Below are 15,022 nucleotides of genomic sequence, written 5' to 3'. Positions count from 1 at the left end.
TTTGGTTTGCCTTAGAGGTGGAAAAAACCCCAGCCTTGGGCTGTAACTGCCCTGTTTGAGCAATTTGTCCTGAGTTGGCACTCTCAGTTGGGTTCCGCCAGAACCGCATTGTCACAGTGGCGTAGTCGTGCTTGGATCCACAGAACCAGGTCAATTAAGCTTTGGGTCAGAACCCCGCACTATCCAAATTGGAATTTTGGGATTGAGAGTTTGGTTGGTTAAAGAACAGTTGCAAGGGCTGAGCAAAGAGCATATGAGGGCCTTGACAAAAAAGCCCTGAAAGATTTGTGTTCAGAAAAGGGGATAAGCTTTAGAAAGAAAGCTACAAATCAAGAACTGAGAGATCTGTTAATGGCCAGTGATCAGAAGGCAGGAGATGCCACAGAAGCTGCAGAAGCAATTGAAATGCAAGAGGCAGCAAGTAAACTGCAACTTGAGCATGAACAAAGGGTATGTCTACACTACAGGATTAATCCGAATTTATATAATTCGAATTTAGGAAACCGATTTTATAAATTCGAATGTATTCGGCCACACTATGCACCATTAATTCGGTGGTGTGCGTCCAAGCTACCATAGTAGCATCGATTTCCAGAGCGTTGCATTGTGGGTAGCTTTTACATAGCTATCCCATAGTTCCCGCAGTCTCCACCCCCCTTGGAATTCTGGGTTGAGACCCCAGTGCATGATGGGGCAAAAAACATTGTCGCAGGTAGTTCTGGGTACAGCCTCCCCCTCCCTCCCTGAAAGCAACGGCAGACAACCATTTTGCGCCTTTTTTCCTGAGTGAACTCTGCAGACTCCATTCTGCATCAAGCATGGATCCCGTTGTGCTCCAGAACGCAGTCTTGAACATTATAAACACCTCACGCTTTCTCGTGGAGTTTATGCTTACACAGGACCAGAAAAAAGAGGCGAGGAGGAGGAGGCGGCGATTGCAGCGCAGCGACCAGCGTGATGAGGACATGGACACGGACACAGAATTCTCTGAGACCGCGGGCCCCGGTGCTTTGGAGATTATGATGTTAATGGGCCAGGTTATAGGCTTGGAACGCCGATTCTGGGCCCGGGAAACAAGCACAGACTGGTGGGACCGCATAGTGTTGCAGGTGTGGGACGATTCCCAGTGGCTGAGAAACTTTCGCATGCGTAAGGGCACTTTCATGGAACTTTGTGACTTGCTTTCCCCTGCCCTGAAGCGCCAGAATACCAAGATGAGAGCAGCCCTCACAGTTGAGAAGCGAGTGGCGATAGCCCTGTGGAAGCTTGCAACGCCAGACAGCTACCGGTCAGTCGGGAATCAATTTGGAGTGGGCAAATCTACTGTGGGGGCTGCTGTGATGCAAGTAGCCAAAGCAATCACGGAGGTGCTGCTACGAAAGGTAGTGACTCTGGGAAATGTGCAGGTCATAGTGGATGGCTTTGCTGCAATGGGATTCCCTAACTGTGGTGGGGCAATAGATGGAACCCATATTCCTATCTTGGCACCGGAGCACCAGGGTACCCAGTACATAAACCGCAAGGGGTACTTCTCAATGGTGCTGCAAGCACTTGTGGATCACAAGGGACGTTTCACCAACATCCATGTGGGCTGGCCGGGAAGGGTTCATGACGCTCGCGTCTTCAGGAACACCAATCTGTTTAAACGGCTGCAGCAAGGGACTTACTTTCCGGACCAGAAAATAACCGTGGGGGATGTTGAAATGCCAATTGTTATTCTTGGGGACCCAGCCTACCCCTTAATGCCATGGCTCATGAAGCCATACACAGGCAGCCTGGACAGGAGTCAGGAGTTGTTCAACTACAGGCTGAGCAAGTGCAGAATGGTGGTAGAATGTGCATTTGGCCGTTTAAAAGGTCGCTGGCGATCCTTATTGACTCGCTCAGACCTCAGCCAAACCAATATCCCCATTGTTATTACTGCTTGCTGTGTGCTTCACAATCTCTGTGAGAGCAAGGGGGAGACCTTTATGGCAGGGTGGGAGGCTGAGGCAAATCGCCTGGCTGCTGATTACTCGCAGCCAGACACCAGGGCGATTAGAAGAGCACACGATGAAGCGCTGCGCATTAGGGAAGCTTTGAAAACCAGTTTCATGACTGGCCAGGCTACAGTGTGAAATTTATGTTTGTTTATCCTTCCTGAAAACCCGCCCCCTTTATTGACTCATTCTCTGTAAGGAACCCACCCTCCCCCTTCCCCCAGCTTGCTTTCAAAGGAAATAAAGTCACCATTGTTTAAAAATCATTTATTCTTTATTAATTGATTATAAAAAGAGGGAGAGAACCTGAGTGGGGTTTGGGAGGAGGATCAGCGGGAAGGAAAAGCCCAGTAAAAAAAGGTTAAGAAAATGGCAGCCTTTTGCTTGGGCTGTCCACTGGGGTGGAATGGGAGGGTGTACGGAGCCTCCCCCCCCCCGTGTTCTTAAACGTCTGGGTGAGGAGGCTATGGAACATGGTGAGGAGGTAGGGGGGTTATACAGGGGCTGTAGCGGCACAGAACCTGAGTGGGGTTTGGGAGGAGGATCTGCGGGAAGGAAAAGCCCAGTAAAAAAAGGTTAAAAAAATGGCAGCCTTTTGCTTGGGCTGTCCACTGGGGTGGAATGGGAGGGTGTACGGAGCCTCCCCCCCCCGTGTTCTTACACGTCTGGGTGTGGAGGCTATGGAACATGGTGAGGAGGTAGGGGGGTTATACAGGGGCTGTAGCGGCACTCTGTTCTCCAGCAGCCGTTCCTGAAGCTCCACCAGACGCCGGAGCATGTCTGTTTGCTCACGCAGCAGCCCCAGCGTTGCTTCCCGACTCCTCTGATCTTCCTGCCGCCACCTCTCATCTCGAGCGTCTCTCCTCTCCTCACGTTGGTCCCTTCTGTCCTCACGTTGGTCCCTCATGTCCTCACGTTGGTCCCTCCTGTCCTCACGGTCACTGGCTTCTTTCCTATACTTGCAAACCGTCTCCTTCCACTCATTCAGATGAGCTCTTTCATTCCTGGTGGATTGCATGATTTCGGAAAACATCTCTTCTCTCGTCTTTTTTTTACGACGCCTTATCTGGGATAGCCTTCGGGAAGGAGGAGGGAGGCTTGAAACATTTGCACCTGCTGGAGGGAGTGAAAAAAGGAGAGAATTTTTTTAAAAGATACATTTTTCAGAACAATGCTTATACTCTTTCACGGTGTATACTATTCACATTACATAGCACATGTGATTTCTGTGCAAGGTCGCATTTTGCCTCTTAATATTGAGTGCCTGTGGCTTTGCTGCTAGAGATCACAGACGCAGGTCCGGGCAACAGAATTCACCTTGCATGCTGCCATGGTAAGCCACTGTCTTTAGGCTTCTGCGCCCTGCTTTCCCACATACCAAGCAAAGCCCGTTGTGCTGCAGTTTTCCTGTTAGCTTGTTTTCTGCTGCTGAAGGTTAACACCCCCCCCCCATCCAATTCTCTGGGATGAGTGCTTTCTCCCTCCCCCCACCGCGTGGCTGGTATCAGGGAAGATCCCTGCAGGAACCAAACTAACAACACCCCCCCCCCCACCCGCCATGAATTCTCTGGGATGAGTGCTTTCTCCCTCCCCCCACCGCGTGGCTGGTATCAGGGAAGATCCCTGCAGGAACCAAACTAACACCACCCCCCCCCCACCCGCCATGAATTCTCTGGGATGAGTGCTTTCTCCCTCCCCCCACCGCGTGGCTGGTATCAGGGAAGATCCCTGCAGGAACCAAACTAACACCCCCCCCCACCCGCCATGAATTCTCTGGGATGAGTGCTTTCTCCCTCCCCCCACCGCGTGGCTGGTATCAGGGAAGATCCCTGCAGGAACCAAACTAACACCCCCCCCCCCCACCCGCCATGAATTCTCTGGGATGAGTGCTTTCTCCCTCCCCCCACCGCGTGGCTGGTATCAGGGAAGATCCCTGCAGGAACCAAACTAACACCCCCCCCCCCACCCGCCATGAATTCTCTGGGATGAGTGCTTTCTCCCTCCCCCCACCGCGTGGCTGGTATCAGGGAAGATCCCTGCTAGCAAAACGCGAAAAGCTCTGGGCCAATCCTCCCCCCCCCCTTTGCACTTGGCTAAATGCAGGGAAGGATTTCTTTTCAGCCACAGGCAAACAGCCCAGTAGGAACGGCCACCTCTGTCCCCTTAATTAAATTCCCTTATTTCAACCAGGTTACCCTAAGCGATATCACTCTCCTGAGGATTACACAGCAAGATAAAGAACTGATGTTGCTTGAATGCCAGCAAACACCGGGACCATACGCTGCCAGGCTCTGTCAGGCAATGATACCAGATTACTTGCTACTAGCATGGCGTGGTCAAGTGTCCTACCATGGAGGACGGAATAAGGCTGCACTGCCCAGAAACCTTGTGGCAAGGCTTTTGGAGTACCTCCAGGAGAGCTTCATGGAGATGTCCCTGGAGGATTTCCGCTCCATCCCCAGACATGTTAACAGACTTTTCCAGTAGCTGTACTGGCTGCGAATGCATCCCAAGTGCTCAGGGCAAATTAATCATTAAAAATGCTTGCTTTTAAACCATGTTTTATATTTTAAAAGGTAAACTCACCTGAGGTCCCTTCCATGGGGTCATGGTCTTGAGTGCTGGCTTGGGAGGGTACTTCAGTCAGGGTGAGAAACAGATCCTGGCTGTTGGGGAGAACGGAGAGCTGGGTGCTCTCTGCCAGCTCGTCCTCCTCCTCCTCCTCTTCCCCTTCCACGGAATCATCAGGTGTACCTGATGAGATTATCCCCAGCTCGGAATCCACAGTCAGAGGTGGGGTAGTGGTGGCGGCCCCCCCTAGAAATGCATTTAGCTCAGCGTAGAAGCGGCATGTCCGCGGCTCTGACCCGGAGCGACCGTTTGCCTCCTTTGCTTTTTGATAGGCTTGTCTGAGCTCCTTGACTTTCACGCGGCACTGATCTGTGTCCCTATTGTGGCCTCTCTCCATCATGCCCTTGGAAATTTTTTCATAAGTTTTGGCATTTCGTCTTTTCGAACGCAGTTCTGCTAGCACTGAATCCTCTCCCCATATAGAGATCAAATCCAGTACCTCCTGTACGGTCCATGCTGGTGCTCTTTTTCGATTATCAGCCTGCATGGTTACCTGTGCTGATGAGCTCTCTGTGGTCACCTGTGCTCTCCACGCTGTGCAAACAGGAAATGAAATTCAAATGTTCCCGGGGCTTTTCCTGTCCACCTGGCCAGTGCATGCGAGTTCAGATTGCTGGCCAGAGCGGTCACAATGGTGCACTGTGGGATAGCTCCTGGAGGCCAATAACATCGAATTGCGGCCACACTAACCTTAATTCGGATTAACAATACCGATTTTGACGCTACTCCTCTCGTCGAGGAGGAGTACAGAAATCGAATTAAAGGGCCCTTTAATTCGAATTAACTGGCTTCGTTGTGTGGACGGGTCAAGCGTTAATTCGAATTAAGGCAGCTAAATCCGAATTAAAGTCGTAGTGTAGACCAGGCCAAAGACTGGCAGAAATTCGATTGCAGGAACTAGAAGCTGAGGCAAAGGTGCAAAGACTTCAGCTCCAAGTCCAAAAAGCAAGGGAAGAAAAGCAGAAATTGTATCCTCTTGAAAGTCCAGTTTATAACAATGCTGGTATGTTGTATAGCTCTGAGCAGTTGTCTGGGTGTAACCAAATGTACCCCAACACTGCCACCTTTTATATAAATGCTTTTACTGTGTGTTCAGTAGAGGGTGGCTCCATAACTTGTGCCAATGCTCTGTATGGGAGCGGTAGTGAAAAATTCACAGAGAATGTAAAAGTCAATGGGAAAAGCTGTTTAGGGCAAATGATGGCTTCTAACATCACTCTTGTTAAAGCAGATCTTGTCAAAGAGGAAGATTATTTACCAAATCAGAGTGTGAATGTTGTAGTCCTCTATGAGTTTACTGTACGTGTGCCTTTAGCCAGAATCCACCTTGAATGGAATGGTGCTAAGCATGAGGTTATAGCTGGCGTAAGGAAGTTATTGCCTAAAGATCTTTTGATTGGGGAAAATGTTAAAGCTTTGTTCAGTCCAGGTAGTCAGTCACAGGACAGGAATGATCTTAAACCTCTGTCTATTGTGGGCAATGATTTGCCTGGGGAGGGTTGCTCCAAAGGTTTGTCTAAGAAGAGCTATTTGTCTGTAAATGAAGTTTCTGAATGTCGGTCTAGTGTCTCAGAAGTGAATCTGGAGTTAAATCAAGAGCAGCAAAATCTTACTGGGCAGGAAAATGTTTCTCTGGAGCAGATTAAAGTGGATGGTCAGGTGGAAGCCCTAACTGAGGAAGGAAAGGGTGGATTTTTGATGGGTGATGCATTGGTGGCTAGTACAGCTTGTAAAAGTGAACCTGAAAAGGGTAACTGTGATTTGCTGGCCGTGGCTCAGTGTAGTAAGAAGAGCAGTTTATCTGTTGGGAGTGGCAAGGTGCCTGATAAGGAAGCTGCCCCACTCTCCCAGTCTTTGTCTGTAATCAGCCCTGTGTGCTGGGACAAAGGAGAGGAAGGCAGGAAAAGTTTGGAGGAGCCAAGGCAGCCTTGTGAGCTGATGGCTTTGTCTAGTCAGCAGTTTGGGAAGGCAGGGATAGTGGAAGATGAATGTCCCTATACCTTACCTGTTTCCTGTGTGGAGAATACTGATAGTGAAGGAAATGTGCCTGTATCTGTCAGGGGTATTGACTTGCCTATGGAGGAAGCTACCTCAGTCTCCAAGCAGTTGTCTGTGAACAGCCCTGTGTGCTGGGACAAGGGAAATGAAATCCCGAGCTGTGTGTCTGGTAAAAAAGGTGTCTCCAGCTCTTCTTTGTCTGTGGAGCAGACAGAAGGTGCCTTTCAGCCTGTGATGGTTGAGAATAGTGCAGTTGTCTCAGAGTTGGTTCTGAATTCAACTAAAGCCCAGGAAGGGAATGGTCCTAAGTCTGTATCTGCTGGGGAGAATGGCACTGTAACTAAGTTGCATCCAGTTAGTGTCTTAGCAAAATCCCAGAGACCAGACAATTCTGGTGCTTATATTTTGCCTATTGCTAATGTGTGGTTGGTAAAGGGTGTAGCAACTCTGTCTAATCAGGGTAATACCCTAGCCAGGGCACAAGGAGAGCATGAAGGTGATTCGGTTGTGTTACCTACTGATGGTGTGGAAACTTGTAGCAAGAAGGAAAAGATTCCTGAACTTGTGTGTGGCAAAGGGAAGGGAAATGTTTCTAACCTTTTATCTAGGAAGTCTATGGGTTGGCCTGAAAGGGGATTGTGTAGAAATCTGCCTGATGGGCCAAAGGTGATCCTGGATGTAAGTAAGACCCAAAAAAAGTCTGTTGTTGCTCAGGGAAGTGTTCCTTTAGAGCAAGCCCTAGGTGAAGAGGGTAAGGGCAAAATTTCTGTGAGGGGTGATTTGCTGCTTAGAAAAGCTCCTGGGGAAAGGAATCCTCATGGTAATCTGTGCAAGCAGTTCCCTGCAACTGAAGGGTGTGAGAGTGATTTAATCAAGGAAGTTTCAGTTCCTAACAGCCAGAAATTTTCTGTTGTGAATGGATCCACTGACTTTCCTTTCGAAAGATCCAGTGTGGGTAGCTTTGAGAAGGTCTCAGATGGAGTAAGAGCTGTTAAGAAAGTTAAGCAGCCCTATAACCAAGTGGCTGTGTGTGGCCAGCTTGTTGGGAAGACAATGGTGTTGGGACAGGACTGTCTCCATGCTAAGTCGTTAAGTGAGCAGTCTGTGCCTCAGGGTCTGAGGACAGATTTGGTTATTGGTGTTTCAAAGCAGAACAGTCTTATGGCCGAATGCTTGAGGATGCAGGGGAGAGCAAGCAAACTCTCACCCTCAGACTCTTTGGATTTGTGTGGTATCTCTTTAAGACAGAGTCCAGCCTTGGAAATGATAGCAGTTAAGGATATGAAAACTGGTGGACTGGCTCCTGTCTGTGGTAATGCAAATTACTTGTCTGGCTGGGAGAGGAAGGACTTGCTAATAGCTGTTAGCACAGAGAGCCCACCCCATCAGCCAGTGAATTCTGTTAAGCAAGATAAATCAGGGTTTGATCCTGCAGGACAAGGAGGAAAGAGAAAACTGAATTTTGCAAAGGGAAGCAACAGGTTAACCCTAAAATGCCCAAACTCCAATGGTATTGAGCCAAAGGTGTGGCATGACAACCATGATTGTAGATGGACACTTGCAATGGATTTGTTGTTAATGCTAATGGTGATTTTGTAACTAATGTGTTGCTATTTCCAAGAACTGTAAGAATGTACAATGTTCCTAATCTTTTGGAAAATCCCTTGAACATGTTAAAAGGAATACATGAGAACACACTTTATGTTAAAAGGCCTTGTTATACTGATGTTTCACAGTTGATGCCTGTAAACAGTATTGGAACTTTTCACAGGAGAAAAGACATTCCAGACCTAATGTGCTGTATGAAAAGGGAAACTGAGGCACACTACCATATTGCTTTCACGGCTAAATGCCAAGATTCCTGTACTATGAACATCATTAATATCTACATTGATTTAATGTTAATTGGGTTCCAAACATTTGCCAGAGCTTGTATGGATAAAGTAGCTGTTTTCTTTAGCTCTTGGCAAGATCACATGAGACATACAGGAACCATGCTGCAAGAGCAGATCCAATCCACTATTGTTCTAACCAAGTTTTACCTTGAGTTTGTAAAGAGGTTCAATCATGTTGTTGAACATAATTTTGATAAACCATTTCTGTTATACTCTGATATGGCTTCTAACCCCAATACTAGCTGTAGTGAGACAAACCCAAGGATGGGGAGCTCTTGGGATGCAGTCAGTGATGTTTGTGTCATCCCTTCCTGCATCAATTTTGCGTTGGGGGTGTGACGTTATTGATATAATCTGGGACCATATAAATCATTGTTGCAACCAAGGTCCTGTAGTGGCACGCAAATCTTGTATAAAGGGGGTCAAATGGGGTGTCTAAGACAAGGTTATGGTTTACTGGTTATGATTAGACTGTATATATGTGTGTATCAATTTTGTAGTTGAAGTTATGAATATTGGCTCTATACTGTCTGTATTTCAAACTTATGCTATGCTGCTGGGTGACATCCCAGACAAGCTGGTGTTAGCTCTGCCTAGCCTGCTTGATGGCCCATTAAGGACCATCAGCTATACAATGGACCCATTGAGAGAAGGCAAATATGCCTTGAGACTCAGCAAAGTATGCAGGGACTGGCCCATGTGACTCCAGGCTCCATTTTGCTGTAATTTTCCACAGTAAGAACAAAGAGGTGTTCTTAGACCTGGAAAAGACTATATAAGGCGGATGCCTCATCTCCATCTTGTCTTCAATCCTGCTTCATACCTCTGGAGGAACTTTGCTACAAGCTGAAGCTTTGAACAAAGGACTGAGGACCCATCCCAGCGGGGGATGTATTCCAGAGACTTGATTTGAACCTGCAGTTTATTCTATCGCTGCTGCAAGCCTGAACCAAGAACTTTGCCATTACTGTATGTAATTGATCCCATTTAACCGATTCTAACTCTCATCTCTATCTTTTTCCTTTTATGAATAAACCTTTAGATTTTAGATTCTAAAGGATTGGCAACAGCGTGATTTGTGGGTAAGATCTGATTTGTATATTGACCTGGGTCTGGGGCTTGGTCCTTTGGGATCAGGAGAACCTTTTTCTTTTACTGGGGTCTTGGTTTTCATAACCATTTGTCCCCATAACGAGTGGCACTGGTGGTGATACTGGGAAACTGGAGTGTCTAAGGAGATTGCTTGTGAGACTTGCGGTTAGCCAGTGGGGTGAGACCGAAGTCCTCTTAGTCTGGCTGGTTTGGTTTGCCTTAGAGGTGGAAAAAACCCCAGCCTTGGGCTGTAACTGCCCTGTTTGAGCAATTTGTCCTGAGTTGGCACTCTCAGTTGGGTTCCGCCAGAACCGCATTGTCACAGCCCCTCAGACTGTACACTGAGCTCACTCACCAGCTACTCAAATGCAGCCAGCTCTGGGGTGGTACCCTGACAGCTGTGATTTGGGGGGAACAGGCACAAAAGCTGCATGTCGGGCAGGGATTTGGGCAGAGCTGCCGGCAGTTTCCGTGAAGCCCACAAGCAGCCGCTGGCCCATCCACCATACAGGCAGCGCAATGCTCAACTGAACGGGGCAGAGCCCCTCTAGGGCCTGGTACTCCCTAGAGCGAGGCAGCAGCAGCCTCACCTGCCTCTATGGTGCAATGGGGGGAGCTCCATGGATGACCCCCCCTACAGGGTGGGAAATGGGTGTGGACGGGAGGCTGTTCCGGAGGGGTGTGGGGCAGGAGTGAGTGGGGGCAGGATTGTAGGCCAGGGGCCAGAGCCTGCCCGTAAGGGGAGGAAGACTTAGGAACTAGGAGATGGAGGGTCCTGAGGGGAGAGAGAGAGGAGGAAGAGCTGCAGGGGGCTGGCGATAGGGACCAGCCAGCCCAGGCTGAATTTTCCTCCTGATCCCTCAACACACACACACACACACACACACGCCTATGCACGCAGACACACTCACAGACGCACATGCACACATTTGTACACACACACACATTCACTCATATGCACACAAACACAGCCATGCACATGCATTCACTCACTCATATGCACACACACACCTATGCACACACTCATATACACATACCCATGCACACACTCATGCATGTGAATGCACGCACACACTCATGCACACACGCATATACATGCACGCACACATGTGCATGCACACTCTCATACCCATGCACACACTTACATGCACACACGCACACACTCATACATACACATGCACACATTCATGCACACATGCATATACATGCACACATGAATGCACCCACACACACGCACGCACATGTGCTGCACACACACGCATACACACACACACACACACACAAACACAAGGGCATGTACACACATACACGCGCACACACACACACTTGCACACACACACACACACAGGCTTTTCTGCTAAGAGTTAAAACTGCAGAGCCCAAGCCCCCCAATCTATTGTTTCAGTAGCTGTGTCTGGGTCTGTCTCCGTGTTGCTAGAGGGGTGGCCTTGGCACTAAGAGGGCAGGCAGCTGTACAACGCAGCAGCACTTAGGGGAGCGGTCCAGGAACTGTTCCAGCTCTCCCCCGTCATAACCTCGCACCACAGGCTGCAGACTCTCTTTGTTCCTATAATAAAGCACCCGTAAGGACCTTGGAAACGGGACACCGGGGCCTTGGAGAACCACACGTTTTTTCCACTCTGATGTCTACAAAACCTGGCAGCAGCTTTTAAAAAACCACCTTTCCAGATGTTTATTTAATACAAAAACAAGGTCCAACCTCAGGATCATATTCAACCATCCCACCTCATACTGAGAAAAACTGACTCTCATGCATCGACCTCAACGGGACTCACGTGTAGTAAGCCCTATTCGCTGTGAGCAGAGGTTGCTCCTAGCCTAGAGAACTGTGTCCAAACTTCCCCAAAGTTTTGGGGAGTGTTTGGGTCCAGTTGTTTAGTTTAGACCCTGCTCTATTACAGCAAGATACATCTAAAGCTACATGTCTAGCCAGCTGGGAGTAGCTTTGCTATATATTTTCCTCCGGCAGCTTGCCCAGACTAACGTAAGTCTCTCCATGCACGCATCGCCTGAACATGCAGATCATGAATTCAGTTCTTGCTTTTCTACTGAAAAACACATCACACCTTCTTCGGCACTGACATCAGAGGATGTTCTATTACATACATATCTGGAAAACTTGAAAGGTTTTCTTCAACGGAGATTGCTCAGCCTGGAGCTAGCAACGTTTGTCCAGGTGGCCCTTTTTCTTCTTTATTTTGTGTATTTGATTGAAACAAATCAGGTGCAAAACGCAAACAGTTAAAAGCATCCATGGAAGTGTTACTGATTTTAACCCACCGAGAGAGAGGCCTGGTACACCCAGGCGCCTCACCCTCATGTTGGCTAGATACCATCAGTCTCCATTCTCCAGCTTTCTTGACTTTGCATGATAATACCTAGCTCTTACACAGTGCTTTTCTCCATAGATCTCAAAGCCCTTTACAAAGAAAGTCAGTGCCACTGCAGTAACAAGGCATCATAACATCCTTTCTCAGCTGGGGAAACTGAGGCACGGAGCAGTGACATAACCAGCCCGAGCTCGCCCAGCAAGCCAGTGGCAAAGGTAAAGATTTCCTCTCCTACAGGATACAGTGCCAGAGTTGTAGCAACATGTTTCAGACGCAATGGCCACTCTGTGTACATGAGCACCCCAAACAGAAGGGAAACTTTGGACAAGTTGGAAGAGTGCGATGGGGTACTGCACAAATTGCGATGGGATACTGCACAATATGAACAGCCAGGACATTTCAGGAGCATGCATCACTGCTATAAAGCAGGTCCCAGCAGCTCGTATGAGGCGTATAACCCAGCCCAGTCAGGGTACATCTACATTTCTTTCACTGGAAGACTGGCTTAAGGGATAAAGCAGCAAATGTCAGGACACACTCAGAAAGAAAAGCTTTGCCAGCTGGACTGAGTTAAGAGTGAGCGCCGGAAAAATAAAAGCTCCTTGAGCCAAGGGGACAATCCACAGGACAGACGGCGCCCTGGAACCAATTAGCCGAGGCTTTGGAAATGGCTGCTGAGTTGGTCCGGAGAGCTAGCTTTGGTTAACATGGGTTGATTCTGTTTGATTATCACTCGGTGACATGGGGCAGTGAGGGATGGGAGATTCCCCACAGACCAAGGCAACAAAATAATAACGCAGAGCCTGAGATGTGCCACACACGACTTACTGAACCCAGGCTGGGGGCTACACGGAGACCCTTTGCCAGAGAGACCGCGGCCATCGGCAAACTGCTGGGCTGGAAGTTACAACCCCCTGCCCCAAATCCCACCGAGGAGGTGCTGCCACAGACCCAGCAAACACTCATTGCTTGTGTGCCTGGCAGGGGCCTACTGAGCACAAGGCCCATGAGGCCCAGACCGGGGGCACAGGAAATTTGAGAAGGGGGGCAGGAGTGTTTTGGACAGGCTGGTGGGAGGAGGGGCAGCAATACAGCCCTATACAGCAGAGGAGCTTTCAGAGCATCTGGAGGGGCCGGGGGCGAGGAGGTGAAAGAGGCGATGGGGGAAAGGAGGAGAGGACGGGGAAAGGAAGCAGCGCTGCAGAGCCGAGCAAGCGCTGCCAGAGGAAAGGCGGCGTTGTAGTGGGAGCATTATGCTGCCTTGGTTCCTGCAGTGGCATGCAGAGGGTTAAGAACATAAGGGCACGCACATGTCTGGTCACGACTCAGCACACGTCTGATCCAAAGCCGGCACCCGCTGGGAATCAGCTTCGCCCAGTAGGTCTGGCTGTGGGGCAGGCTTGTTACTGCTTCGGAGCCTGGTCTGACGGGGACATTGGGTGTAAGCTCCAGAACCGGGCCATTGAAGCGGCACCTGACAGACAGGACAGGTCATGTGTTTCCCCTGGGAGCATTTGCCACAAATCCCAGTGGGAGCTCAGCCTACAGCCCAGCCTGTTGGCAGAGACACAGTCAAACTCCACCGATAGGGGCGGGCATGGGGGGAGGCGTCCCGCCTTGTTTCAAGACAATTCAGGCTATAGTGAAACCCTCACGTAAGAGGCTGCGAGCTCAATTCTGCAACATGACGAGCACCCTTGATCCCCAGAATACCGAGCCCCTGGGAGGCTCAGCATCCTAGAGGGCTGGGAGGCAGGAAGGGCGGCCTAGCGGGTAGGCCACTAGACTGGGGCTCGGGTTCGATTCCTGCCTCAGCCACTCTGTGACATTGGGCACATCACATGGGCCCTGTGCCTCAAAGATACCCAGGCACCTAACTCCCATTGACACTGAGGCAGGAGCCAAAATGCCTCTGAGGAGCCTTAATCTCATTGGGCCTCAACTCCCCAGCTAAAATGGGGAGAATACTTCCCGGAGGGGGTCACAAGGACCGAATCCATTCATGCTTTTTTTCTTGTAATGCAGATATACCTATCTCATAGAGCTGGAAGGGACCCTGCAAGGTCATTGAGTTCAGTCCCCTACCTTCTCTAGCAGGACCAAGTACTAATTTTGCCCCAGATCCCTAAGTGGCCCCCTCAAGGATTGAACTCCCAACCCTGGGTTTAGCAGGCCAATGCTCAAACCACTGAGCGATCCCTGTTATTTTTCCAGTCTTGGGGCTTGCACAGGAAGGAGACTCAACAGCTGAATCTCATTGCTAGTTGTATTAAGACATTGAGAGCTCAGGTGGGAGAGGAGGTGTCAAATGCAAACAAGAATAATTGAAACCTTAGAATTCAGGTAAATGTGTACAAGCAGCCTCAACCAGCAAGTCCCCTTGCAGGCTTTGGGTGGTCATTGGATCTTGAAATCTGCCCTTGTCTAGAAATGCAAGACAAAGATGGAAGAACCTTTCTGAGGGAGGGGCAGGTTGCTCGTGGAAGCATGATGGGGGATGGTGTTGGGGGGGAACCGAGGGAAGAGACTTTGAGAAGCTGTGGGCTACCGGAGCAGCCCGTGAGAGGGGAAGGTTCCATTTTGCACTGGGTCCCCCCGGCTGTATGAGTCACGTGTTTTTCCAAAGCCCGCTGGAAGCGCCAGCAACATTCCCATCGACTTCAGCCGGCTTTGATCGGGCCCTGGCTTGTCTCTGTCAATACACCCCCCCCCCCTCGCTGAACGCTGAGCAGTGTATTCCAGCAGAGCAGGTGCTGAGGGCAGCAATCATACGCCTCTGCAGCAGGGCGAATCGCTCGGTTTGGTGCAACAGGCCAAGCCTTCATGCTCTCTGTGCCTCTAAGAGCAAAGTACGCTCCAATCACATTCTCCCCATCCTCCGGCAGCCACCCGGTCCTGCAGTGGTTAGCACTGACTGCAGTGTCCCTTCAGGGCAGAAATTCGCCCTAGGCTTATTTAAGAGCCTGGTCCTATTCACTCCAGCAGAGACCGGAAGAAGAGCTGCGTGTAGCTCAAATGCGTCTCTCTCTCACCCACAGAAGTTGGTTCAATAGAAGATATTACACCCTACACACAC

This window comes from Emys orbicularis, chromosome 1 (assembly GCF_028017835.1).
Source record: "Emys orbicularis isolate rEmyOrb1 chromosome 1, rEmyOrb1.hap1, whole genome shotgun sequence".
NCBI classification, from domain to species: domain Eukaryota; kingdom Metazoa; phylum Chordata; order Testudines; family Emydidae; genus Emys; species Emys orbicularis.
Note: the sequence above shows the minus strand (reverse complement) of the source record.